The sequence below is a fragment of the Spermophilus citellus genome (assembly GCF_964194105.1).
Source record: "Spermophilus citellus genome assembly, chromosome: 5".
Taxonomy (NCBI): Eukaryota; Metazoa; Chordata; class Mammalia; order Rodentia; family Sciuridae; genus Spermophilus; species Spermophilus citellus.
The window spans coordinates 153,520,998-153,546,935 of record NC_138186.1 but is presented as its reverse complement, the minus strand read 5'-3'; positions in this window follow the sequence as shown (position 1 = coordinate 153,546,935).

Here is a 25,938-nt window from a genome sequence, read left to right as displayed (position 1 = left end):
TATATTAGATAGAATACACAACATACATGTGTATCACAAGTGGGAAATGTTATGGCAGAGTTGGGAGGTCTTTTGAAAACTTGTCCCACTCATGGTGGGGCAAGAAATAAGAACAGACTTGGAAATGAAAGGAATAGACCTATCTCTTCTTGAGAGATTGATATATAGAAATAAAGAAAAAGAGAGGCAGAGAGAGAGAGTCAGTATTTGAGCCCAGGTCACTAAAGAATGAAACACTTCTTATGGAAGGAGGAAACAGAATCACTGAAGGCTGAAAGTGTCAAGGCTTTTTTAAGATATTGGGGTGGGAAATAGATGTATTTTGCTAAAGAACACTAAGTGTTATAAGAAACCACTACCAGGTAGGAAGAGATTCTCCTCAGTGCCCTCATGGAGAGCATGGCCTTAAAAACACCTTGATTTCAGACTCTGGTCTTGACCATGAATCAGTACATTTCTGTTGTTCTAAGCCATCTAGTTTATGGCATTTATGGCCTCTCTAGGAAACTAATACACCCAAGTACATATTATACCCCAATCCTCTTTCAGGGAGTGGTTCAGCAGACAATGCATTTTGAGAGAGACCTGGGGTTGCACAATTTTTCAGGCTTATCAGGTCAGTCTTGAGGTACATGCTCTGTTTGAAGCATATTGCACTTCAGTGGACAAGGTAGATATTAGGATGCCAAGACCAGTTGAGTTTTAGTGATCATAGTATGGCAACAATGTAGTGAAAAATAGAATGCAGAACTTTCAACTGACTTGGGCTAAAAAAGCATCCCTGGGCTCATTGCAATTATCACAAGAAGTTGCAGACAGAGGAGATGCTCTTGCAACAAGGAGAAACAAGTTCAACATCATCTCATCTGAATCCAAAAAGAAAATGTTCTAATTTGATATCCCAGGCTGACAAAGCAGGATGAATGGACTGTAGCAAGCAAGAGCCTTTTTTCCTACAAAACTGCTGCACCTGGGTCCTTAAAACTCCAACGCAGGGATGTAAGAAGTGAGGATGTGTTCTTTATTTTACAGATTAAAAGGAGTAAGAAGAAAATTGTTATATAAAGATGATACTGTAACCTGGGTTAACATTCATATTTCACTTTTCTACATTTATTTTTTTTAACTTACCATATAGTCAAGTCATTCCATAAGAACTTTATCAAAGCTGGAGTTCTCTGATAGCTGTGATGCTTTCCTAGGTGCCTGCACTGCCATCTGCCTCTCAGGCTCTGGGTCACTAGAACGCAGGCCCTTGTTCTATTAGGGGGTCTTTAAATGAGCAATGATTCAGAAAGGAATTTTGTCCTGAGGGCACCTGTCTTAGTCTGTTTTATGCTGCTATAAAGGAAAACCTGAGATTGGGTAACTTATAAAGAACAGAAATTTATTTCTTGCAGTTACTGAGGCTTGGGAATCCAAGGTCAAGGGCCTTGCATCTGCATTTGATGAGGGCCTTTTTGCTGTGTCATCCCAGGGCAAAAGGTAGAGGGCAAGAAAATACAAGGGAGTAAGGGGTGGGAGCAGAACTTGCTTTTTTAAAAAAATTACAAGTTTAAAGATGCATATCAATTGTACTAATTAGTGGATCTGACTGTGACATTTCTAAGCACGCATATCATATCCACCCTCTTAATTACCCTCCTTTCCCCTCCACTCCCTCTCCTCCTTTCCCAGTACCCTTCCCCATCCTCAGTAATTCCTCTTCCACTTTGAGGGCATCTTTTTATTTTACATGACTTGACTTTAGTTTACTTGTTCAGTTTTCACATATGAGGGAATCCACTTGATACTTGTCTTTCTGCAACTGGCTTATTTAGATGAATGTGATGTCCTCCACATGTGCTCTCATGATAATAACCCAGTTCTGCAACAATGATATTAATTAATTTATGAGGACAGAGCCTTCGTGATGGAATCACCTCTTATTAGGTCCTAATTCCCAACAGTGTTGGGGCATTAAGTTTCCAACATATAAACTTTGGAGGACACTTTCAAACCACAGCAGCAGCAGATTGGACTTCCCCATTTATCCTAACTTCACAGACAGTCTCACCTTAGTGGGTTTGAGGCTCTTGGACCTTTGGTCTTCTTGTCTCTCTCACAATTCTTCTCACAGTTCTCTGCATCAGCTTACATCATATTTCCTTATTAAGAACCAGGAAGGGGCTGGGGCTGGGGTTCAGTGGTAGAGTGCTTGCCTGGCATGTGTGAGGCACTGGGTTTCATTTCCAGCGCCACATATAAATAAATAATAAAAATAGAGGTCTATCAACAGCTAAAAATAATATTAAAACAAAATAAAGAACCAAAAAGTTCCTCTAGCCCTTAAAAGAATTATTCCCCAAAGGAGGTAAGGCTATGAAATACTAGTTCCCAGGGTGGCGACTCTGGCTAGGATTCCAGGTGGCCACACACACTCAGAGACGTGGTCTCCTGGTCCCTTCCCATGAAGGAGGAAGGAAGCATGTAGCTTTACTGTCAGCATCCTGTCCCAACCTATAGTCTGGTCCTCTTGTGTTAATTTCTTTCTTAAAGGAGCTCCCATAATGTAGGGCAGGGGTGCTACTCCTGGAAGAAATAACAGGAATCTATTTTATATTGACATTATCCTTTAAACTATGTATTTTAAAGCTATTTTATTATTGCTAGTATTTATTTTTGCAGCAATTGAAGCAGGGAAAGGGTGTGTTGCTAAGCATATTAAGCAACCCCAAAATGCCTTACATTATTTGCACAATGTACCACCATATAATTAACATTTCCTTCCATTTAATGTGCTAGGGTATTAACAAACACACACAAAAAGAGAAATAGTCCTGCAGCGTTTTTGGCCAGTGAATTAGTCATTCAAACTAAAGTGACAACAATAATAAATTGCTTTTGCCCTGGCAAAATTATTAGGACATGAAGAAAGGCATGTCATGTGTCACCCACATGCTTGAACCTAGCTTAGTTTTATATTAATTTTTCATCTTGTGATGTTACATCAGCTTGCTCCATACAGGTCTTCCAACTCTAGGGAATACTAATACAAAGCTATATTCAAATTATTTGAGATATTTGGATTCCACAAAATGATCTCTACAAAAATTCAAAAAAAACCTATAAAATTATTCAAAACTTCTACAGAATTTCAGGCTTGTACTTTAACTTTGATTGACAGTATATCTTATATTTATATAGTATACTTTTGTTCTAGGCAATTGACCATTTTATTTTTTCTCTATCTTCTTGATCCTGGTATTCTATCTTGACACTAATTTATTTATAAAATATTTTTGTTGTTAATGTGACCAAATAAGATAACTATTTCTCTCTCCATCCATCTCTTTCTTTATCTCTCTCTCTCTCTCTCTCTCTCTCTCTCTCTATATATATATATATATATATATATATATATATATATATATATATATACACACACACATATATATACACACACACACAAACATATACATACATACATATACTTGGTCACCATCACAGGAGGATGAACTTTTTTGTCACACAGTAATAGAATATTTATGGAAGAGTTCAACAAGAAGTTTTGATTAAACTAATTGCATTTTTCTATACAAGAGAATGGGAGTGATATTTCTGAATTTCCAGGAATTGTTCTTGCATTTAGACTGATAGCAACAATTAACTTTTTACTTACTTGAAAGCAATGTCTGAAGTTACCCTAGCTCCTCTGTTCTACGTTGCCACTCTTCTTCTATTATGGTATCCAGACCTTGAACCCAATGCTCTTTAATCAGAGACATGATATAACGTCTTGAGAGTTCCATACATCAAAGTGATGGAAACTATAATCCATGTTTTTCTACAACAGAGACTCCCTTGATATTGTATGGTCTCACCATTGGGTTGAGACTCCTGGTAATCCTCAGAGCCTCATTTGCACCAACCTACTTCTCTGGAACACAGCATCCTGATCAATCAGTCATAGTTCTTGGGGCCAGCGTTAGCAGCATATGTTGTTTTCCCAGTCAGTGCTTCTTGCCCTTGAGCTGAGTATTCCAGAGTCAAACTAATCTTTTGACATAATATCATCTCCATTACTCAAAGGAAACTGTGGCTCAAAGCTGTTAAAAAGTTACTCAAGGTCACCTAGCTATATGAGGTTCTCAGAAACAGTTTTGTCTAAATGTAGACCATATGTTCTTTCCATATTGCCACCCATCCTCCTATTATTTATATTCTAAAACATTTCCAAAAGAATTTGAGGTTTTAAAATTAATAACTGAATTCTGGTTTATAAATCAGCCTCCTGTGCATTCAGCTAGTATGAATAAATTCTTCTGAAATTTATCCCAATGGTAAATTGGCCTTCAGGGTTATAGATCCAGAAATTGGACCAATAGTGCATTGACCAAAATGTCAATAACCCATAAGATCACTCGAAATGACCTTGTGGTCCTTTCCAGGTGTGGGAACTACAATGGGAATAATTTGATCTTCAAGGATATCCATGTAATCACAGGCAATGAAGATAATACCATGAAAAAGACTACTTAGCACTGGGACTTGAGGTCCAGTTGCAGTTATTTCACTTCTTAACAAGTCACCTCAAAAGCAAGTTGATTTCAACACTAGACCTTTTGAAACTCAGAAGAGCTGTGTCAGGGAGTTGCCTGAGTCTGACCTTTCAGCACATTCTTACCCTATGGTCCATACTGCACTACTTTTCCACAGCTAGTGCTGAGATTCCTACATAATGTGCCCTAGTTCTTTCAACAAATCTTGATATTCAGAAACACAATGTTTTTTTATGTGCTTTCCTGAAACATTTGCCCCTGCTTCTTATTCACAAACAATTGTTTCTGGATCCTTTGAAGTATAATTTAGAAATTTTCTCCTTCACTGGGCCCACTGGTTTCTATCTAGAGGGTTACCTCCAACAGTCTGATTAATGTCAGCAATGACCTTAACCTTATGCATTAGCTGATTCACCATTCAGGCCTCTCAAGCCAATATTTTAATTTCACTTAAAAGAAAGGAAATTTAGCCGAGGCATGCCTGTAATCCCAGTGGTTTTGCAGACTGAGGCAGGAGGAGTTCAAAGCCAGCCTCAGCGAAGGTGAGGTGCTAAGCAACTCAGTGAGACCCTGTCTCTAAATATAATACAAAATAGGGCTGGGGGTATGGCTCAATGGTCAAATTCCCCTGAGTTCAATCCCCAGTACCAAAAAAAAAAAAAAAAAGGAAAAAGAAAATTTTACCCAAAATTTCAAGTTCCTTCTTTACTTGGCCTATTCTTTATTCTTTGATAGCACAGTGGTTGGCAACACAATTGCTAGATCCACAGCTGCAAACAAATGCCAGCACCAAGACTTACCAAATATGTGGTCTTGAGTAGATTCCCTAAACTAAAACTCAGTTTGCATTTCTGTCAAATAAGGCCAATTTTATAAACATTGTGATGACTACTTATGGTTTTGGTATAGAACTAAGTGCTCAGAAAATATTAACTGTTATTCATCAAATTTATCATCATTATCTGAAAAGTGAGTAAGTGTAAATTCCTCTCCTTGGGAGATAGGGTGAGAAAAGCATTTGTACATTTAGTTTTTAAAAGTTTCCTGCTGTCCACTTTCCCCGGTATGTTTAATATATTTCACAGACAACTGAGAGAGTACTCTCTCTAAAACCAGGCATTAATCTGGTTATATCCTGTTGAAAAGATTTCAAGGAATCCTCATTGTCAAATAAGTCAAACACACACTCTGACTTGAAACCCACACCCACCTCTATTGAAAGGACCTTGAAATATTAACTGTGAAGACTAGCAGAGAGCTTGGAACACAACTGGTACATGTGGAGTTTTGCTTCGCCTTTCTGTCTTTGAATATTATTGCCCAGTTGTGTTATAAGTCCCCCTACTCATCTGTGTGAGGAAGGACCTTCAGTGGTTCCTGAACATCACCAGTCTTTCCTATTTTGACTGTCAAAACACAACGTTTCCTCCAAGTTCAGCCCAAATATTAACACATCCATAGCATTTTACCTGTAACTCACATTTGAACAAACTCCAAATGTTTTCAGAACAACTTTGCATTCTTATGTATTTTATCACTCTCCTGAAACTCTCCAAAATTTCCATGCCACTTTGAAAATGCCACAGAAGTCCTACACTGCTCAAGGCAACAGTGAGACTTGGATGTGTGACAGAAACATCTTGAGCTTTGACATCCATCAGACCTGGGTTTGGATCTTATCCCTTGGATTAAACAATTATTCAAACACCAACAATTACTTTAACATCTGTGAAAATTCATTTGATCTAATAGGATTATTAATAACCACTTTTGAGATTTTGTTCTGCAGATTCTAAATAGCATAAGAAAAGTCCAGTGGTTAGGAAAAAAGCATGTGCTAAGTAAATGACAAACATTATTATTATTTAATCTGCAGGCAAAAGTACGGGTCCCACTGTGTCAGTTATTGAAGCCTGGTTTTTTCTTAAACCTCTTAGCTGCTCAAGATATTCATATAGTTTTTCTAGGATTTGTATGGCATGTGTCACTCAAGGATTTCAGTTGGGGCATGGCTGAGCATCAAAATCAAAGCAACATCTTGCTTTGAGAAGCTCGGTCAGATTCTTCCTGAAGAAAACAGATCAGTAGGGGATTATTTTTACTCAGTGTCATGTCCAATTTCTCTTTGTGAAAAGAGACTTGCCAAAGAATGAGCTTCTCCCCCTTCCTTTAATTGAGGGATTTTCCCTTTAACATCTTTACTTTGTAACTGGGAAACATGAGTCCAAGGTGCCTGTTAACACATCCAGTCTACTTAAGGAGAGGACCAGGTTTAAAACCAGGTCTTTTGACTCTTCTAACAGCATCCCCAAGTGGGCACATGAAAGGGCCCAGCCTACACTGGCATACTCAGCAAGTATCAGTTTAATTTCCATTTGTTTTTCTTTCTATCACTCCAGAGTTAAATCTTTTAACTACAATGGCTCCAAACTTGTTTCAATTGGGAAGATGTTTTACATTTTGAACCAGAGAACACGGGCTTTAAAACGCTTTTTATTGTGAAATGGTGAATTCATATTGTTCATGCAGCGGAATCAATTTGGCTAAAGAATTCAAACTTGAAAGAAAAATTGCTTCACAGGGGATGAGAAATAGGCATTCCTTTTTTTAGTGTAGAGAAAAGCTATGTCTAAAAGATACAAGAAAAAAAACCTTTCTAAATTTGCATATGGATGCTTTTTGACATCATGTAGAGTCAATCAAAGTAAAATTCTACAAGTCTTAAAAATCAAAATAGAGGAATAAAGAGCAGCATGAAGTTTGGCTGGGCTTCTCTTATCATCATTCACTGGGCAGTAATGTTCCTAGATTCTTTATTGTTTCTAAAGATATCTGTATCTTTCCTAAAAATACATTACAGTTGCTTTGGAAAATGTTTATCTTCTTCAAAGTAAATGAATGACTTCACAATCCATTGACTGACAAACTAAATTAATTATTTTTGAGACAACATGAGCAATCAAGTTACATTAAAATTCCCTCATTGAAGAACAGTCCAGGGTGCTATTTACCCAGTACTCACATGCTTGTTTAAAAAAAAAAAAAGTAATATTAGATTACTTTTAATAAGTCATATTAGATAACATGAGTTCATGCAGTTTTGATACATTAACATTTCCAGTAGACACACTTAAGTCTATACTTAAAAGCCTTCATAAATGTAACCCAATCCCTGCGTTTCTTGGGGGAAAAAATCCCTCTTTTTTAATATTTTGTATGTCAAGTTTAGGTGACCTGAAAGAATGCAATCTGAAGCCCTGGGCCACTCTGCCACCTTCCACCTTTAGCAACCACTCACTCTTCTTTCAGTTGACACCAAAGACAAGCAGAGGTCATTGGAGAGGGGAGGAATCATTTTCTAGGTCTAAGAAGGTCCAAAACTTAAACTGGGATAAAACTTTGTCTGTAGCTACAGCGCTTTCAATATGAGCAGCACTCCGTTGGTGGCAGGGAGGAAAGCTGTGTTGCCTGTAGGTTTCCCTTCATTCCCTCCATCACAATCCATCCCAAGTAACTGTGATATCAATGTTTCCTGGTTTTCCAAACTCCCAGCCTCCCTTGCAGGTAGCAATGGCCAGTGATACCCTTTTAGCTAAAGAAATAAAAGGGGATGTCGTGTGTAGCTTCTGAGAAAGCTCTTTAAAAGCAGGTTGACAAAGCACCTATGGCTCTTTGCCCTTCCCATGCTTTGTGCTTGGGCACCGATGTGATGCTGGAGGTGAGCAGCTGTATTTCAACCTCCAGAAGACATGCATGAGGACTCCAATCTCATGCTGAGTGGAAAAATAGAAAAAGTCAGTGTCTTCATGACAGCCCAGAGTCATTTCACCATTTCTAGACTTTATACCTTATTTACTTCTTATTCTAGGAGACAAAAAAAAAAAAAAAACCCAATTTTTAAAGCTCTAGTTGAGTTCGTCGCGAGACATTGCCTTTTCGGTTATGTGTATTGAATTTAATTTTTTTTTCCCTAATCTACCGGCTTATTCACCTTTGTATGGACAAAGACTAAAAATTGCATTCCCCCTTCTTTGTGAAGGAATATGATAGAAATAAGTATTTTTATTTATCTGTAGCCTAAAAATTCCTATATTGATCATGGACCTCCTAGAAATGCTCACTGGTCTAATTAAAATAAAATATTTCAATTATCTTTGATCCAGCAACTGAATTTATAATTAGATAAGAAAAGTAAGGCATGGTGGCACACTCTTGTAATCCCAGCAACTTGGGAGGCTGAGGCAGGAGGATCCAAACCAGTCTCAGCAACTTAGCAAGACCCAAAGCAACTCAGAAAGACCCTATTTCTAAATAAAATACAAAAAAGGGGCTGGAGATGTGGCTTCATGATTAAGCACTCCTGGGTTTAATCCCTGTTACAAAAAAAGAAAGCAACAATAAATCAGACAAAAGGTTAGGTGACCTTATTTTATATGTAGCCAAGGCATCCTGTCTTTACTGTGTATAATTTTTTTTTCATTTTTTATTTATATATTTTTTACTGTGTGTAATTATTACTGAGTGGTAAATATTAACATTATAATATTATTAATAATGCATAGAAACACTGGAATGCACTTAAATGATAAGGGTGAAAGTTCTTATTTCACTTATGAATGATAATAGCAGCTTTTCAAATATAATGTATTAATGGTTATAAAGTATTTTTAAAAGTCATTTTGAATTGGGGTAAAATTTATATGTAATAAAATGCACATATCTCAAATTTGAAGTTCAATAACTTGTCAACACACCCATTAATTGTGAGTCTTTTTAATATTAGCAATGTTAACATTATCTCATTATGCTTTGAAATTGACTAAAAACTAATGATGTTGAAGATCTTTTCATTTGCTTTAAGTGAAAGCGTTTGCTCAAATCTTTCAATTTTTATTTTTGCAGTGGGTTTTTTCCTTTTTGGTTAGTAACTTCTTTACATATTCTGATCCAAGGTTTTGGTATGTGTATTAAAAATATTTCTCACAGTCTCTGTTTGCCTTTTCATTTTCTATCAAACTTAAATTTTATGAAGTTCAGTTTATTAAGTTTTTATTTTACATGTCATGCTTTAACAGCTTACTAAGATCTAGTCCTCTGATACATGAACATGAACATAGTATAACTCTCCAAGTATTTAATTAAAAAAATGATTTGTTGATATTGGGTGCATTTCTTATACATATTTTGTCTAATTTATTCTCAAGTATTTCATTTACCATTTTTTGGGGGGAGGGGAGGTGCTGGGGATTCAATCCAGGGCCTTGTGCATACTAAGCAAGCATCCTACCACTGAACCACAACCTTGGCCCTCATTTGGTATTTCTTTAATACACTGATGTCCATGGTTTCTGTGAAACAGAAATACAAATTTATTTTTGCATATTGATTGTGTATCCTACAACTTGTCTAAATTCACTTACTAGTTCTTTTAGTAGTTCAATTTTCTGTACATCTTATCATAACAATTGTACATAGACATTTTTTGTTTCTTCACAATCTGAACATTTTTTTCTAAGTTTTTTTCTTTTCTTCTTTAAAAGCACAGTCAACTTTCAATACAATATTGAAAGTTGTTATGTAGACATGTTAACCATGTTTACATCTTAGTGGAGGAAAATAGCAAGATTTTTACCATGAAGTTTGATGTTAGCTATAGGCTTGCTTGGTAGATACCCTTTGTCTATTGAAATATCCTCTTATTCTTAGACTTGTTGAGAGTTTCTTTCTTCCTTCTCTCTTTCCTTCCTTTCTTTTTTTCTGAATGGATGCTGAATTTTAAGTGGTTTCTCTTCGTCATTGGCCTGTTCTACTTTCTAGTTTGCTAATTTGGTAAATTACATTCACTTTGCAGTGTTAAACCAACCCTGTTTGGCTGGACTACATCCCACATGGTCATGATCTAGCCTCCTTTTTATATATTTCTGAATTTAATTTGTTAACATTTTGTAAAGGATATATTGCATCTGCTATTTTTTCCTATTTATATATTTATTGTCTTTGGTTTTGATGTGGGGGTACTTCTGGTCTCACGGAGGGGTTTGAGAGGAGTCTTCTTTTTTCAGGAAGAGTTAGTAGAAAGCTGATGCCATTTTTACATTAAATGCTTGTTAAAATTGACTTCCAAAACCTTCTGAGTTTGGAGTGAGCTTTTGTGATTTTTGCCTCGTTTGAAATTTGTTTGTGTCATATGAAGTGAAAATTCATTGCCAGAAAGTTTTTCATTTCATACCCTTATTCTCCTAAGGTTTGCGTGATTTGTAATGAAGTGTTTCCCTCATTCATTGTGATGGTAAAATATGTCTTCTTCTTTACTCTTCATCAGTTTGGCCATAGCTTTTTCAATCGTATTGATCTTTCAAATAAGTAATTATGGGCTGTACTGATATGCTATATTATTTCATGTTTTCTATTTCATTGATTATTCCTCATAGTTATTATTTTTCCTTCATTTTGTTTACTTCAAGATTAATTTGTTATCTTTTTCTTAAGGTAGAGATGTATATCACTGATTTAATAGTTTACCAAAAAAAAAAAAAAAAAAAAAAAGCACTATTGCTATCCATTTTCCTCTAACCACTATTGTGCCTGTATTTTACAAATTATATTATGAAGTATTTTCATTTTCATTTGGCTTAAAATATTGTATATTTACTATAAAATATTTTTCTTTGATCCATTTTAATAAAGATTAGGAAATGTATTATTTAATTGAGAAATATATGAGGCTTTTCCAGATATGTCTCTCATGTTAATTTTTCATTTAATCCTGTTGTGATTAAAGAAGATTCTTTTGAAGACCTCAATCCTTTTAAATTTCTTGAGATATGTTTTAGGTCCTCAGAATATAGTGTATCTTGGTAAATATTACAAGTGCACTTAAAAAGAATGTTTATGCTTCTGTTTGGCTGAAGTCTCCTTTAAACGTTTATTCTACTAAATAGTTTGAGAGTATTGTTCAATTATAGTACATCATTACAGATTTTCTGTCTTTTCCTCTTCTATTAATGATTAAAAGCAGAGTATTTCCAAACAGAATTGAGGATTTGTCTCTCATTTCTGTTCCGCCAGTTCTTGTTTCATGTACTTTGAAGCTGTTACTAAGCACATGTACATTGAAGTTTGTCATATCTGGATAATTTGATACTCTTGTCAGTGATAAATGGCCCTCTTAATCCCTTATAATATTTTTTCTTTGAAGTATACTTTATTTGGTATAAGCACTAGACTTTTGTTTAGTATTTTATGGTATATAATTTTCTTTTTTTCCACTAAAATACATTTTCCTTTATATTTAAGCTGGAGTTTTTTAGATTGCATATAACTGGATCTTGATTTTATATCAATCTGATAATCTGCATTTTAATTATACTATTAACTCTTTACATTTAATGTTTAGTGCAATTAGTGTTTGAGGAGGACTTTACCTCTCTCAATTTTTTCTATTTGTTTCATCTAATTTCTGTTACTTTCTTCCTCTTTTGCCTTTTGGGTATTGAGTCTCCTTTAAATGTTAATTCCTGTGGTGAGCCGTTTCTTCGGACTGTGGTCACCATTACAAGATGGCGCTGGCTCCGCTGTGGTCTGTGACAAACAACTCCTTATTTGGGAGAGTTGGCACGTGATTTTTTAACACCCTATGAGAAAGCTCCACGTAGCAGCTTCGCATTGGGGCTTGGGATGCTTTATTAAGGCTGGGAGGGGCGTCCGAGAGAGAGAAGAAGAAACATCAGGGGCCTGAATAAACGGCTGAAAGAAGATTCCTGTTGTTGCGTCTTCCTTGCGGGCAAGGGGTCGCGACAAGTGGTGCCGAAACCCGGGAACCAGAACTTTCAGCCGTCAGGGGTGGTGCACCGGTTAGTCCCAGGTAAGTGGGATCCGCGACCAAAGCGGGGATAGTCCCAGTAAGTGGGATCCGCGATCAAAGCGGGGTCAGCTCCTCTACAAAGAAAGAGAGAGCTTTATATTTTATTGCAGCTGCACTGTGTACTTTCACTTTTGTTTTCTGTGTTTCTTTTGTTGCTGTGTCATGGGTGCCGCATCTTCAAGTCCGCTTCTTCTGGCCCTAGACGGCCTGTTACGTTCCAAGGGCCTGAAAGTGAAACATAGTACTTTACAAAGATTTTTACAGAAGATGGATATTGCTGCACCGTGGTTTGCATTTTCGGGCAGTCTTACTATACCTAGTTGGGATAAATTAGGCAAAGATCTTGACTTTGCTTCTGAGCAGGGCATATTAGAGGGCGGGGTGATACCCCTTTGGAAAATGGTCCGTAGTTGCCTCACAGATGGCAGATGTCAGGAAGCACTTACTAAAGGACAGGAAGTTCTAGAACAATTACATGAGGAGAAATCGGAGACGGCAGGAAGTGAGGTATCTCGGGAGGATGGAAGTGTGCGGAGCGTGAAACAGGGGAAGAGACGATTGTATCCAGATCTCAGTGCGCTGCGCACACCCCCATGTGAAAGTGGGTCAGAGGAAGAGGAGGATGAGGAGGAGGAGCTTGGGAGGCTGTCTCGCCAGCTAGGGAGTTTAGCTATAGGAGAAGGGAACAAAAATAAACAGGAGCTCAAGAAATGTGATCCTCCGGATCCACCGCCGTATGGCGGGGGTGTTTCGGGGAGAGCTTTCCATGCTCAAACATGGAGGGCTGTTAACGCTGAGATGGGTCTTGCTTATCCAGTTTTTCAGGATGATAATAGGGGAAGATTCCATGAGCCTTTAGATTTCAAAATTGTGAAGACTCTGGCGGAGTCTGTGCGCACTTATGGGGTGGATGCCGCCTTCACACTAACTCAGGTGGAGAGTCTGTCTAGATACTGTATGACTCCCTCTGATTGGGCTAGCCTTGTTCGGGCTTGTGTTTCCCCAGGTAAATATTTGGACTGGAGAGCATTTGTGCTAGAGGGCGCAATAGAGCAGGCCGCCCAAAACCATGCGGCGGGACACCCTCATTGGGATAAGGGCATGCTTTTGGGGCAAGGTAGATTTGCTAATCAACAGACGGGATTCCCTCTTGAGGTATATGATCAAATTAATAACATTTGCATTCGGGCATGGAAGTCACTTCCAAATAGAGGAGAGGTATCTGGTAATTTGACTAAGATTATACAAGGCCCTACAGAACCCTTTTCAGACTTTGTAGCAAGGATGGTGGACGCCGCTGGAAAGATTTTTGGGGATCCTGATAGAGCCATGCCCCTTGTCAAGCAATTGGTCTTTGAGCAATGCACCAAGGAATGTAAAGCAGCAATCGCTCCTTATAAGAACAAAGGCATAGAAGCATGGATGAAGGTGTGTAGAGAGATTGGAGGACCTTTAACTAATGCAGGTCTTGCAGCTGCTGTCCTTCGGATTACAAAAGGGGGCGGTCCTGCCGCTGGAACATGCTTCCATTGTGGTCAACCCGGTCATGTTAGACGTGAATGTCCCAAAAAAGACAATTCCAAAAAAGACAATTTTACTGGACCTTCTCACGGTGGCCTTTCCAATGGCCTTCGTCTACCGGGGTTGTGTCCAAGATGCAAAAAGGGGAAGCATTGGGCAAGAGAGTGTAGATCAGTGAGGGACATCCATGGACAGCCTATTTCAGCTGGGCCAAAAAACGGCCGACGGGGCCCTCGACCCCAGGGCCCACAAATATATGGGGCAGTGGAGAATGTCACACCCGAACCCGAGACATGGCCATCTCTACGCCATCCCATGAAACGCGGAGAGCCACTACAGGTGCTGCGGGATTGGACCTCTGTTCCACTTCCAGACTCGTATTAACACCTAAGATGGGAGTCCAATTGGTGGAAACTGAGTTTACAGGGCCTCTACCACCTGGCACTGTAGGTTTGCTAATTGGACGTGCATCCTCTATTTTACAAGGTCTTCATGTTTTCCCCGGAGTCATAAGTCCTGATACTGTAGGGATAATAAAGGTTATGGTGGAAGCTCCAAGGGGCATTGTGTCCATCTCCCCAGGGGATCGGATTGCTCAATTGCTAATTTTGCCTAGCTTACATAATCACTTCCCTGCTGATTCAAGGTCACGGACAGGGAATGAGATTGGTACCACCGGAGGGAATTGTGCCTATTTGTCACTAGATATGAGCAATCGCCCCACTTTGGAATTAAGCATAGAAGGTAAATCTATTGTGGGATTACTGGATACCGGAGCAGACCGTAGTATTATAGCACCTAGGGACTGGTCTAAGGGATGGCCAGTGCAGACTTCTGATCAATCCTTGAGAGGACTTGGATATGCCCAGGCCCCTCAGATCAGCTGTAGACATCTAGTCTGGAAGGATCCAGAAGGACATAATGGTACCTTTCAGCCTTATGTACTTGATTTACCTATCTCTCTATGGGGCCGTGATCTGATGAAAGACATGGGGTTCACTCTTAGTAATGACTATTCCCCAGTGTCTCAACAGATTATGCAAAATATGGGGTATAGGCCAGGTCTAGGACTAGGAAAACATTTACAGGGACGTAAGCATCCTGTACAAGGTCATCAAAAGCTTGACAGATTTGGTCTGGGTTTTTCCTAGGGGCCGCTGGGGCTCAAATACCCATAACATGGCTCACCGAGGAGCCTGTTTGGGTGCCTCAGTGGCCTCTTCCCTCGGTTAAATTGGCAGCAGCTCATGCTCTAGTTAAAGAACAACTTGACTTGGGTCACATCCAGCCTTCTACTTCTCCATGGAATACTCCCATATTTGTCATTAAGAAAAAATCAGGGAAGTGGCGCCTACTGCATGATCTACGAGCAGTTAATGCTCAAATGCAACTTATGGGGCCCATTCAAAGAGGGCTGCCTCTGCTCTCCTCGGTTCCTCAGGGTTGGCACATTATTGTTATTGACATTAAAGACTGTTTCTTTTCTATTCCTTTGCATCCTAAAGACTCGCAGCGTTTTGCCTTCACCCTTCCCTCGTGTAACCACGAGGAACCAGATCAAAGGTTTGAGTGGGTAGTGTTGCCGCAGGGAATGGCTAATAGTCCCACGATGTGTCAGATGTATGTGGGGAAGACACTCGCACCTCTCAGACAAAAGTATTCCTCCATCAAGATCATTCATTATATGGATGATGTATTATTGGCTGCTAAATCAGAGCAGACAGTTCATGAGGCCTATAAAGACCTAGTGAAGTTGTTAGCTCAATATGGACTGCATATCGCACCTGAAAAGATTCAAACAGGGGATTCTATTAAGTATTTGGGAGCAACAATTGGGTGTGACAAATTACGACCACAGAAAATCACCATACGAGCTCAGGATCTCCAAACTCTAAATGATTTTCAAAAACTGCTGGGAGATATTAATTGGATACGAGGATATTTACATATTTCTAATGTTATGCTACAGCCTTTGTATGCTACTCTTAGGGGTGATCCAGATCTTACTTCCCCTCGTAGCCTCACCAAAGAGGCTAGAGCGGCCCTTATGACAGTAGAAGAAGCTATACAACATGCTACTTTATGCAGGCTCCAGAGTGATAAACCTTTCCAGTTATGTGTGCTTGCCACTATGCGGCAGCCTACTGGAGTACTGTGGCAAGATGGACCTTTGCTATGGATTCACCCACATGTATCCCCAGGAAAATCCTTAGAATATTATCCTGATGCTGTTGCAGCATTAGCACTTAAAGGGATTCAACAAAGCATTCAATTTTTCGGACAATCACCTTCTTCTCTTATTATACCCTACACTAAAGCTCAACTTAGTGTCTTGTGTGCTACTCTAGATAACTGGGCTATTCTATGTTGCTCGTTTCAAGGGGATATTGATAATCATTACCCTTCTCATCCGTTACTCCATTTTGTTAAAGAACATCCTATCATTTTCCCTAAAGTAACTTCATCCAGTCCCATTCCGGGGGCTGTTAACATTTTTACTGATGGTTCCAAGTCTGGAATGGGAGCTTATGTAATTAATGATTCTCCCCCATCCAGCATCAATTTGCTCCTGGAAATCCACAATGGGTAGAACTACAAATTGTTATTGAGGTTTTTAAACAGTGTTCTTTTCCTTTTAATCTCATTTCGGACTCCATCTATGTGGTGCAAGCACTACAAATCCTGGAGGCTGTGGGAGCTATTAGTGATGCCCGTAATGTATCTGCTTACTTTAATCAGCTTCAACAGCTTATCCGTGGCCGCACTGCTCCTTTTTATCCAGTGCACATCCGGGCTCACACCTCTCTTCCTGGTCCGTTATCGCAGGGTAATGCCTGTGCGGACTCAGCCACTAGAGGTCAGTTGATCTGTTTGGCTTCCTCCTTAGAGGAGGCTAAATTGTTTCACCAAAATTTTCATGTTAATGCTTTAACACTGCGCAGGCGTTTTTCTATTTCAAGAGCAGATGCTCGGCAGATAGTATTACACTGTCCCCATTGTGTCACATTTCTTCATCCCCCTACTTATGGAGTGAACCCACGGGGATTGAAGCCATTGGTTGTCTGGCAAATGGATGTGACGCACATACCTGACTTTGGTAGCCTCAAGTATGTCCATGTTTCTGTTGATACGTACTCTGGAATTATTCATGCTTCTGCTTTATCGGGAGAAAAGGCACGTAATGTCATTACTCATTGCCTGGAGGCCTGGGTGGCGTGGGGTGCACCTACGTCCCTTAAGACTGATAATGGACCTGCTTATACTGGAAGACAATTTACATCTTTTTGTTCTACTATGGGAGTGCAACTTACTCATGGTTTGCCTTACAATCCTCAAGGGCAAGGCATTGTTGAGCGTGCTCATCGCACCTTAAAGGAAACTTTACATAAACAAAAGGGGGGAATAGGTGCTGAACATACTCCTAAAGAACGCCTGTCCTTAGCTCTCTTTACCATTAATTTTTTGAATTTGGATATTCATGATCGCTCTGCGGCCGATAGACATGTGTCCCCTCAGCCCTCTGTGATTGGCTATGTTAAGTGGAAAGATGTTCTTACGGGCCAATGGAACGGCCCCGACCCCGTGCTGACATGGGCACGAGGATCTGTATGTGTTTTTCCCCAGGATCGCACGGAACCGTTGTGGGTCCCTGAACGCCTGACAAGAAGAGTCTTGACGTCGGGTAACCAGCAACAGGAAATACCACAGCAATCCCGTGATGAGGATCTTCATTCTGCTAAGTGCTCTGGCTCTGGTGCTGATGCCGATGACACAGATGACACCAATGCAGTGGTGGGCAGTGGCACGGGCTTGGCCAATGCCAATGCCGGTTCATGGTAATTCTAGTGTCCTCCCCACTCTTTTCTCTACCTCATGTGAGATGTCTGCTCCCTGTGCCTCTCCTAGAGGGGACGTGGATAGCATTTTTAATCAATCTCAAGTTAATCTCACAGGAGTTTTTTGTTTCAGCCTTGGGAACACTCATTGTATTAGTCTTAAGACCAAGAATTTGACTAACTGGGAGGACCCATTGCGGTCCAGTCAGGTTTCAGGGAGCATTCTCAGTGCTGTGCTGAGCCAAGTAGTCTCAAGGGAACAAACAGGCTCAGGAACCCCCGCAAATAGCTCTGCTTTAAACACAACTACCTTGGCTATTATCTCCGAGGTACTAATCCCAGTGCCTCCTTCTTCTAATAGTCTTTATAATGCCACCCATTTTAAGGCCTCTCCTTACTGTACCCCTAATCTTGGTTTCCCCCCAACATTTACGCCTTGTCAGGATCATTCTTGGGAGCAACGTCAAGTTGCTAAAGGTTTCTCCCTTTCCCCCTCTCTTAAGAGGTATGTTTATAACTTTAACAACAGTGTCAACTCCTCTACAGGAGTGGGTTGGTCCTGGTTTCAATGGCTGATCTCCAATGAAAAGGGGGCTTCAGCTGATATTTCTGCACTGGCTTAATTGCTGGGAGCCAAAAGTTGGCTGGCTAATGTTTCTGGCACTGTTAGGGAGAGTGAACGAGGTAAAAGACTCACATCTGTTTCGTTCAACTCTCTGTTATATAATGCCGCATTGCCCCCTGCAATGGTCTGTGTCCAATCCCCGTTCTTACTCCTTTTGGCTAATGACACCTCGTCAGGGGTGCTGGATTGTTCTAATGTTACCTGTCTCTTATCTGAGTGTTGGGATGGTTCTTGGACTGTAGCGGTGGTTATGAAAATTCCAACTTTTGTCCCAATCCCAGTCACTGCGGACCCTGACGAATTCCCCATTGTTGAGCTACTTAGAGTCCGCAGGGATTTTGGAATCACAGCTGCTATAGTGACAGCCGTGGCGGTATCTGCTGCTGCAGCGGTCACGGCCGGAGTGGCCATGGCCAGTCAAGTGCAGACTGCTGCCACCATTAATCAAGTTGTTCAACAAACTTCCACCATACTTGAATCCCAGAATACAATTAATCAACATATTTTGTCAGGGATTTTAGCTGCCAACCAAAGAATAGATTTACTCCAAGCTCAGGTAGAAGAATTGGCTGATTTGGTGCTTTTGGGCTGTGTTGACCAACGTGCACATTTATGTATAACCTCTGTCAGATTTAATGATTCCAGGAATGCCTCCCGTATCATTGACGAATACTTGGCCGGAAATTGGTCCATGGCAGCGGAAGACATGATCCAGTCTCAACTAACCCAGATAGCTGTCTTGAACAGTACCCATGTCGATCCCGTAACTTTGGGTCAATTCACCGATTGGATATCCTCTGCCTTTTCCTTTTTTAAAGAGTGGGTGGGGGTAGGCATTTTTGGTGCAATGTGTTGCTTCGGTATGGTTCTCTGCTTGTGGTTTCTCTGTCGCCTCAAGGCCCACAATGCTCACGATAAAGCTATGATCATACAAGCTCTTGCAGCTTTAGAAAATGGCAACTCACCTCAAGTTTGGCTTGCGCAAATTAAACAGTAAATCTTTGACATGGTCGTCGCACCCCAAGTCTTACGGACATTGCACTGGGATCGACATGTCTTTCCTTGTTATTCTCTTAGTGTTGGAAAGCCCTTGCACTCTGCCGGCTTTCCTACCATTGCACGCAGATGGGTTTCCACACTAGTGCTTTTCTATCGCCTTAAGACCCGTGCCTTTCTTTTAGGGTGTTACCAACTTGTTTGTCGTTGTATTTCTATACAGCCACAGTTCAGCCTTAGCTATCCCCCTTCGTCCACCATCGTCACGATACAGGATGCGAGGCAAGGCACTGCACTTGAGTGATCCTTGAAGTGGACCTCAAGGAGAGCATGTCCTATTGTATGCGGGTTAGACGCGTCCACGCCCCGTCCCACGGAGAAAAGCGTCGGCTGATATGGCCTCAGATCTGGGGAAGGCGCCTCCTTGGGGCTGAGCCATACTATGCAGCCACTTCTGCACAGTGGGATAGGACCTCTACTCTCTCCTGTGTTGTTCTTAGAAAACAAAAGGGGGAACTGTGGTGAGCCGTTTCTTCGGACTGTGGTCACCATTACAAGATGGCGCTGGCTCCGCTGTGGTCTGTGACAAACAACTCCTTATTTGGGAGAGTTGGCACGTGATTTTTTAACACCCTATGAGAAAGCTCCACGTAGCAGCTTCGCATTGGGGCTTGGGATGCTTTATTAAGGCTGGGAGGGGCGTCCGAGAGAGAGAAGAAGAAACATCAGGGGCCTGAATAAACGGCTGAAAGAAGATTCCTGTTGTTGCGTCTTCCTTGCGGGCAAGGGGTCGCGACAAATTCCATTAAATAATTTGAGAATATTGTTCAATTCTAGTTCATTTCTACTAATTTCTGTGTTTCTCTTCTATTAACTATTAAAAATAGAGCATTTCCAAATGTAATTGTGGATTTATCTCTTTTGTGTTCTGCCAGCTGTTGCTTCATGTAATTTGAGGGGTTAGCAAGCACATGCATGTTGAAATTCATTACTTGAGTTTATATCGAGTGTTTTTTATTATCCTATTTCAGATTCATTATTGACTTATTAGCTAAGTTTATTTTTAGGGTTTTTTTTTGGTTGCTCTACTCTTTGCAATCCAAATCATAAGCTTATACATTGCAATTAATATGACACAATTTCATGTGTAGTACGAGAACTTTATAACAGTTCTCTTCCATTCCCTACCTCTGACCTTTGTGCTATTTTTCACAATTTTACTTTGACTTATGCTATATTCCCCAAAATTCATTGTAAGTTTTGTCTTTCAAAGTCTATTTTGAAATTTTTAAAAATATCTTAAGGTTTTAAAATTTACTCATATACTTACTATTTCTGATGTTCTTCAATCCTTTGTATAATAGATTCAAGATTCTGGTAACATAGTTCTTCCTGGAAGATTTACTTTACTTTTTTTGTAGCCTCATGACAAGATAATCTCTCAGAATTTTTATATCTCAAGAACTCTTTATTTTGATTTTATTTTTAGAAAAATATATTGCCTCTATATAGAATTCAAGGCAGAGTTTCACTTCAGTACCTTTTCTTGTTTCAGTGATGTTCCATCAGTTTCTTCTGCCTTCAGTGATTCCTATTGACAAGCTCTGATGACTCTGTATTTGTCTTTGATCCTCTTGCTGCTTTTAAGATTTTTATCTTTATCACTGATTTTAGCAATTTTATTATAATGTACTTTATGATTTTTTTTCCTGTTTCTGTTACTTGGGGTAATTTGGGACTCATTTACCTCTACTACCGAGAAAATGACTCCCTAATAATTCCACCCAGTGCCCAGTGCAAAGATGTTTTCCCCTTTGGCTTGTTGGAAACAATCCTTCCTAACCCCAAACTAACACTGAGGATGATTCTTCTGCTCCTTCCATGATTATGTGCTTCTGTCTCCTGACTCAGGTAGTTTCCTTACATGCAAACCTAGATCATGATTCCACCACAGACTTTAACAGACCACTTTGGAAGGACAGAAGGATAGATGGATGGATGGATGAATAGATGGACAGATCCATCTAGATAGGTATTATGTATCAAGAGAGAGACAGAAAGAAAGTGTCTTTTTCTCTGATCTTCTACTTCACAATTCCAGCTTCCTTGATTTTACGAATACCAAGTTCTTTCTTCTTTCATCAGACTACTGGCCTAGACACACTTTATAAAATAGGTTACATTTATCTTTGTCACTTTGCTAATTCATTTTCTCTTCTCTTTTATATCTTCAGTCTTTCTTTTCAGACCTCTGGACCAACAGAGCCTCCATATCCTTCCCTTAGTGAATTAATTTTTTTAGACCATCATAATCACATTCAGAAATGAAGTGTTCAGTATTCCATAATTCCCCATTCTCTCTTCTTCCAATCAAAATTCTTCTTCCTTCTATCAGAGGTGGGAAAAGAGGTTGGCTAAGAATAGGCTCAGAAATTAGAGTCTGGAATCAAACTTCCTGATTTTGCATACTGCTTTATGTTGTCTATTTATTTTATTTCTCGGTGCTGGTGATTGAACCCCGGACCCTGAACATGACAGGTAAGTGCTCTACTGCAGAGCTATGTTGCCAGCCCTGTGTTCACATTCTGATTCTGCTGCTCACTGGATGCAATGATAGGGGCAAGTCTCTTAATCACTCAGAGCCTCTGCGTTTCTATGTGGAAAGTAGGAATTTCTATGTGAAAAGTAGATACTACTGGAAGACAATGTAAGGTTTGAATAACATCCATTTCAAGAATTTTGGCTCATGCCTCCGATAAGAAGTGTTATATAATGATATTAGTTGTTAATATCATTGCTCACATAGTCTATAGCCAGTGAACCCCTTGGCATATTTTAGAAGACACTTTTATGGTTCGAACTATTAAACCTGTTAGTCCAGATAAACCTCAATTTGTTCAAACTTAAGCATCTTCTTCCTTTGTATTCCACTTTCAGGCAGCAGGGACATGGATCATTGCATGACAGTTCAATCTTTCCTGTGTGTCACAGTGTTGAGGGTTACCAGACCACTCAGGTTGGATGACTTGCTACAAGGACCAAGACAGCATAGCCACTCTCGTGGCTATGACCCGTTATGGTGAAAGGAGCAAAAGCAACAATCAAAGGGAAAAGTGCCTGGACAAAGTGCCGATGATGCCAAGTGCAGGCTTCCACATTCAGAGTCCTACGGGACACACTTAATTCTTCCCCATTTGAGTTGTGACAACATGTTGAAATGTTCTCTACCAGGGAGCTCACTGGAGACTCAGTGCCCATGGTTTTTACTGTAGCCTGGTAACACAGGTACCCTCTGTCTAGCACATACAAAATGACAGACTTCCTTAAGGAAAGCAGGTGTTCAGAATAAAGCATAGTGTATTGCTCATATGAACAGCTTCCAGTTTCAGCAAGGTGAGCACTCATTTCATTTAAGGAAATTTTTGTACCAGAGTCAAGAGCTATTATTTGTCAGTAAAGTTCCCAGATGCAAGCCAAGGTTTAGTATTGCAGCAAGCCCTTCTTAGAAAAGCAGAGTCAGACCTGCTGTATTCATTCTTTTCTATCTACATAGTCATTTTCAAGCTTTTAAGGCAGCTTTTTAAGGCTTCCTGTCTCACTCAAAGTTCTCCAAACCTCCCATTAGTGGTAGCAATAGATAATGAAGAGAAAGGAAAAGATATAGTGTCCAGGATTATCAGCACTTTTTTTTTCTGCATTATACTTTCAGCCAATATAACTGTTTTAAGAATCTTAGATTGCTGCAGATATTTTTCTTAATTTGTCACTGTATTAGGGGTAAGATTTTGAGAAAGATGAAACGTTCTGCAATAAAATCATTTTTGGTATTCAAGAAGAATATTTGGGTTAGGCAACCTCTATTTCAATCATATTATCAGAACATGTTTGTTTTTTATAATTGCTATCAGATAAAAGATGGTATTGTGGTTTTTATCTACATTTGATGATTTAGACAAAAATAAAACTTTGATTCATTTATCTATAAATATCAACTACCTTTAAATTAGTTTTCTTTTTTTTGTTTTTACCTTATTGATATATAATTAAAGAAGATATTATATGATTCATAAAGTTAGGTGTCTGTCCACAGTCCTGATAGTAATATATTCTCTCTCTGATCACTAGGTGGGAATACTGTGAGTAATCATCTCATATATCACATTGAGATCTATAGCTTAGCTAATGATGTGCTCACTTGTCTGATACCTTATCCCATGAACATTTATTTCAAAGAAGAATATATATATTCTTGGATATAACAGGTACCACATTGTGGTGAATTACAGTAGTGTACCAACCTAGGTTTTCACTTAGAAATTAATAATAACTATAAACATTTTTTAAAAATTTTGCATGTCTCAAAATTTAAAACCTACATGTTTAAACAATTCATAGGTTTGATTCAATCCTCAGATAATTAAAAATGTATGTTTAAATAATTCATAGATCAAAATACATACACACTTGTGTGTACATGAGATTTAATTACTGAAAACATTGTAAATCAATACTGTAATCTTATTTTGTTCTGCCATATTGGATTCTACTTTCAATTTCTTGTATTTTAATCCTTCTACTTCTTTAATTTTCAAGATTTCTACCATTTTAATGTATGTTTTAAGTTCCTAATTTTCCTCTAAATACTCTTTCAGCTTATCCCACTATTTCTAATGTGTAGCTTTTTCATTAGAGTTAAATTTTGTCGTTTTAATTTTTTTATGATTTCTTCTTTCTCCTATGAATCATTTAAACATATGGGTTTACATTTTCATTCATATGGAGTAGTAAAGCTACTAACTTCTAATTATTCACATGGTAATCAAAGGGATCTGTCCAAACAATACCGGTTCTCTGAAATTGATTGACACTTGCTTTTCATCTGAATATGTACTCAACTTCACCTACAAACTATACCATTTATAAATACTGGGCTAATTATTATAACCTGAAAGTGTCATATTCTTCCACCTGAAATTTTCCTTACTTTGCTTGGAATCTTAGACTTTATTGTGGTTCATTCTATCTCACAGTTTACCACTAATCAGCTTCCCTGAATCTTTGTATTATTTTATTTTAATTTGTTATATATGACAGCAGAATGCATTCCAATACATATTACACATATGGAGCACAATTTCACATCTCTGATTGTACACAATGTAGAGTCACACCATTCATGTCTTCATACATGTACTTAGGGTGATTAAAAAAAAAAGGCATTCTGTCCTTCTCATTCCACCGTCTTTTCCTTGAATTTTTCTGAGTTAAAAACTCCTTTTATGTGTTACGTCATGGCTATATGCCCCATCTTTACAGCTTCCATTTCCCACATGAAGTTTTTCCTTCCCATGTGGTATGCTCCACTACTCGCATCAGGATCACTTAATCTACTTTTGAAAAATACAGGTTATTGTTTTACCCCAAACCTATTAGAATCTCAGACCTATTGAACTAGATTTAATCGAGCCTAAGAATACATAATTTTATCACGTATTAGAGGTGAATTTTATGGACAAGTCAATGAACCACTGAGGCATGTTAGAATCATTTCTTTACCTTCCTAATGTCATTTGCTTGATTGCTTATGACTATGTGCCCAGGATCTAATGCTGAAACAATGGACGTTAATAAATAAAAGAAACAATAAATGTAGCATAAACTTTGAATAATAAACCCAACATTTGGCATGATTTCAGAGATGCCTACTTGTCCAATCTACAGCTAAGTCTAGACAATGCTACCTGATTTTTAGTGGCCTGAGTAAAATGTTAACACTTCTATAGGGTTTAACTGATCAGGACTGTTTAAATTAATTCATTCCTGACTTCAAAATCTCAGAATTGTAAGAAACCATTTAACATAAACAATCCTTTTCCTTATACAGTTATGTAATCTGAGAATGCAAAGTAATTTATCAAAATGCTTAGCAGGAAGATAACAAAATTGAGATGAGATATTTTTACAATGTGCTCATGAACATAGGACAGTAACAATAAAGACTACTTTGGAATAAAGGAAGGCGGGCAAGAAAACATCAAGATAAATTTTACTTAGTATATCTTGGTTTGTTGGAATATTAGATAGACCCAACTGAAAAATGCAGATGAGCCGGAGAAAAGTCAAAATCAGGTTCATCCACTAAATGAATGGACGATATTAATACAGAGAATCAAAAATTAAGAAAGCTGAAGTTGAGGTTTTAGCCTAAGCCTAGTTTATGTTTTCCTCTTTGCCCTAAGCAATGAAATTTGAATTATAATCAGACAAGTATTGCCACCTAAGTTGGGAAAATAATTACTATCTAGTAGAGGCAGATAATAGGATCAAAGACTATTTTTTCTTTGGTTTAAACTAATTTAAGTTTTACATGGGCCCAGATTAATTTTACATGGCTCTATTTAAACTATATACTGATTCAGTGAAGAAATTTTATCATGTTAGGTATTTTTTAATGTCATTTTAAACTAATTCTAGTTATTTCTCTTTTCTCCAAAACCTACCACCAGATGGCAGTAAATGTACCAGCTATTCTTTGTAAGATAGCAACAACCTACT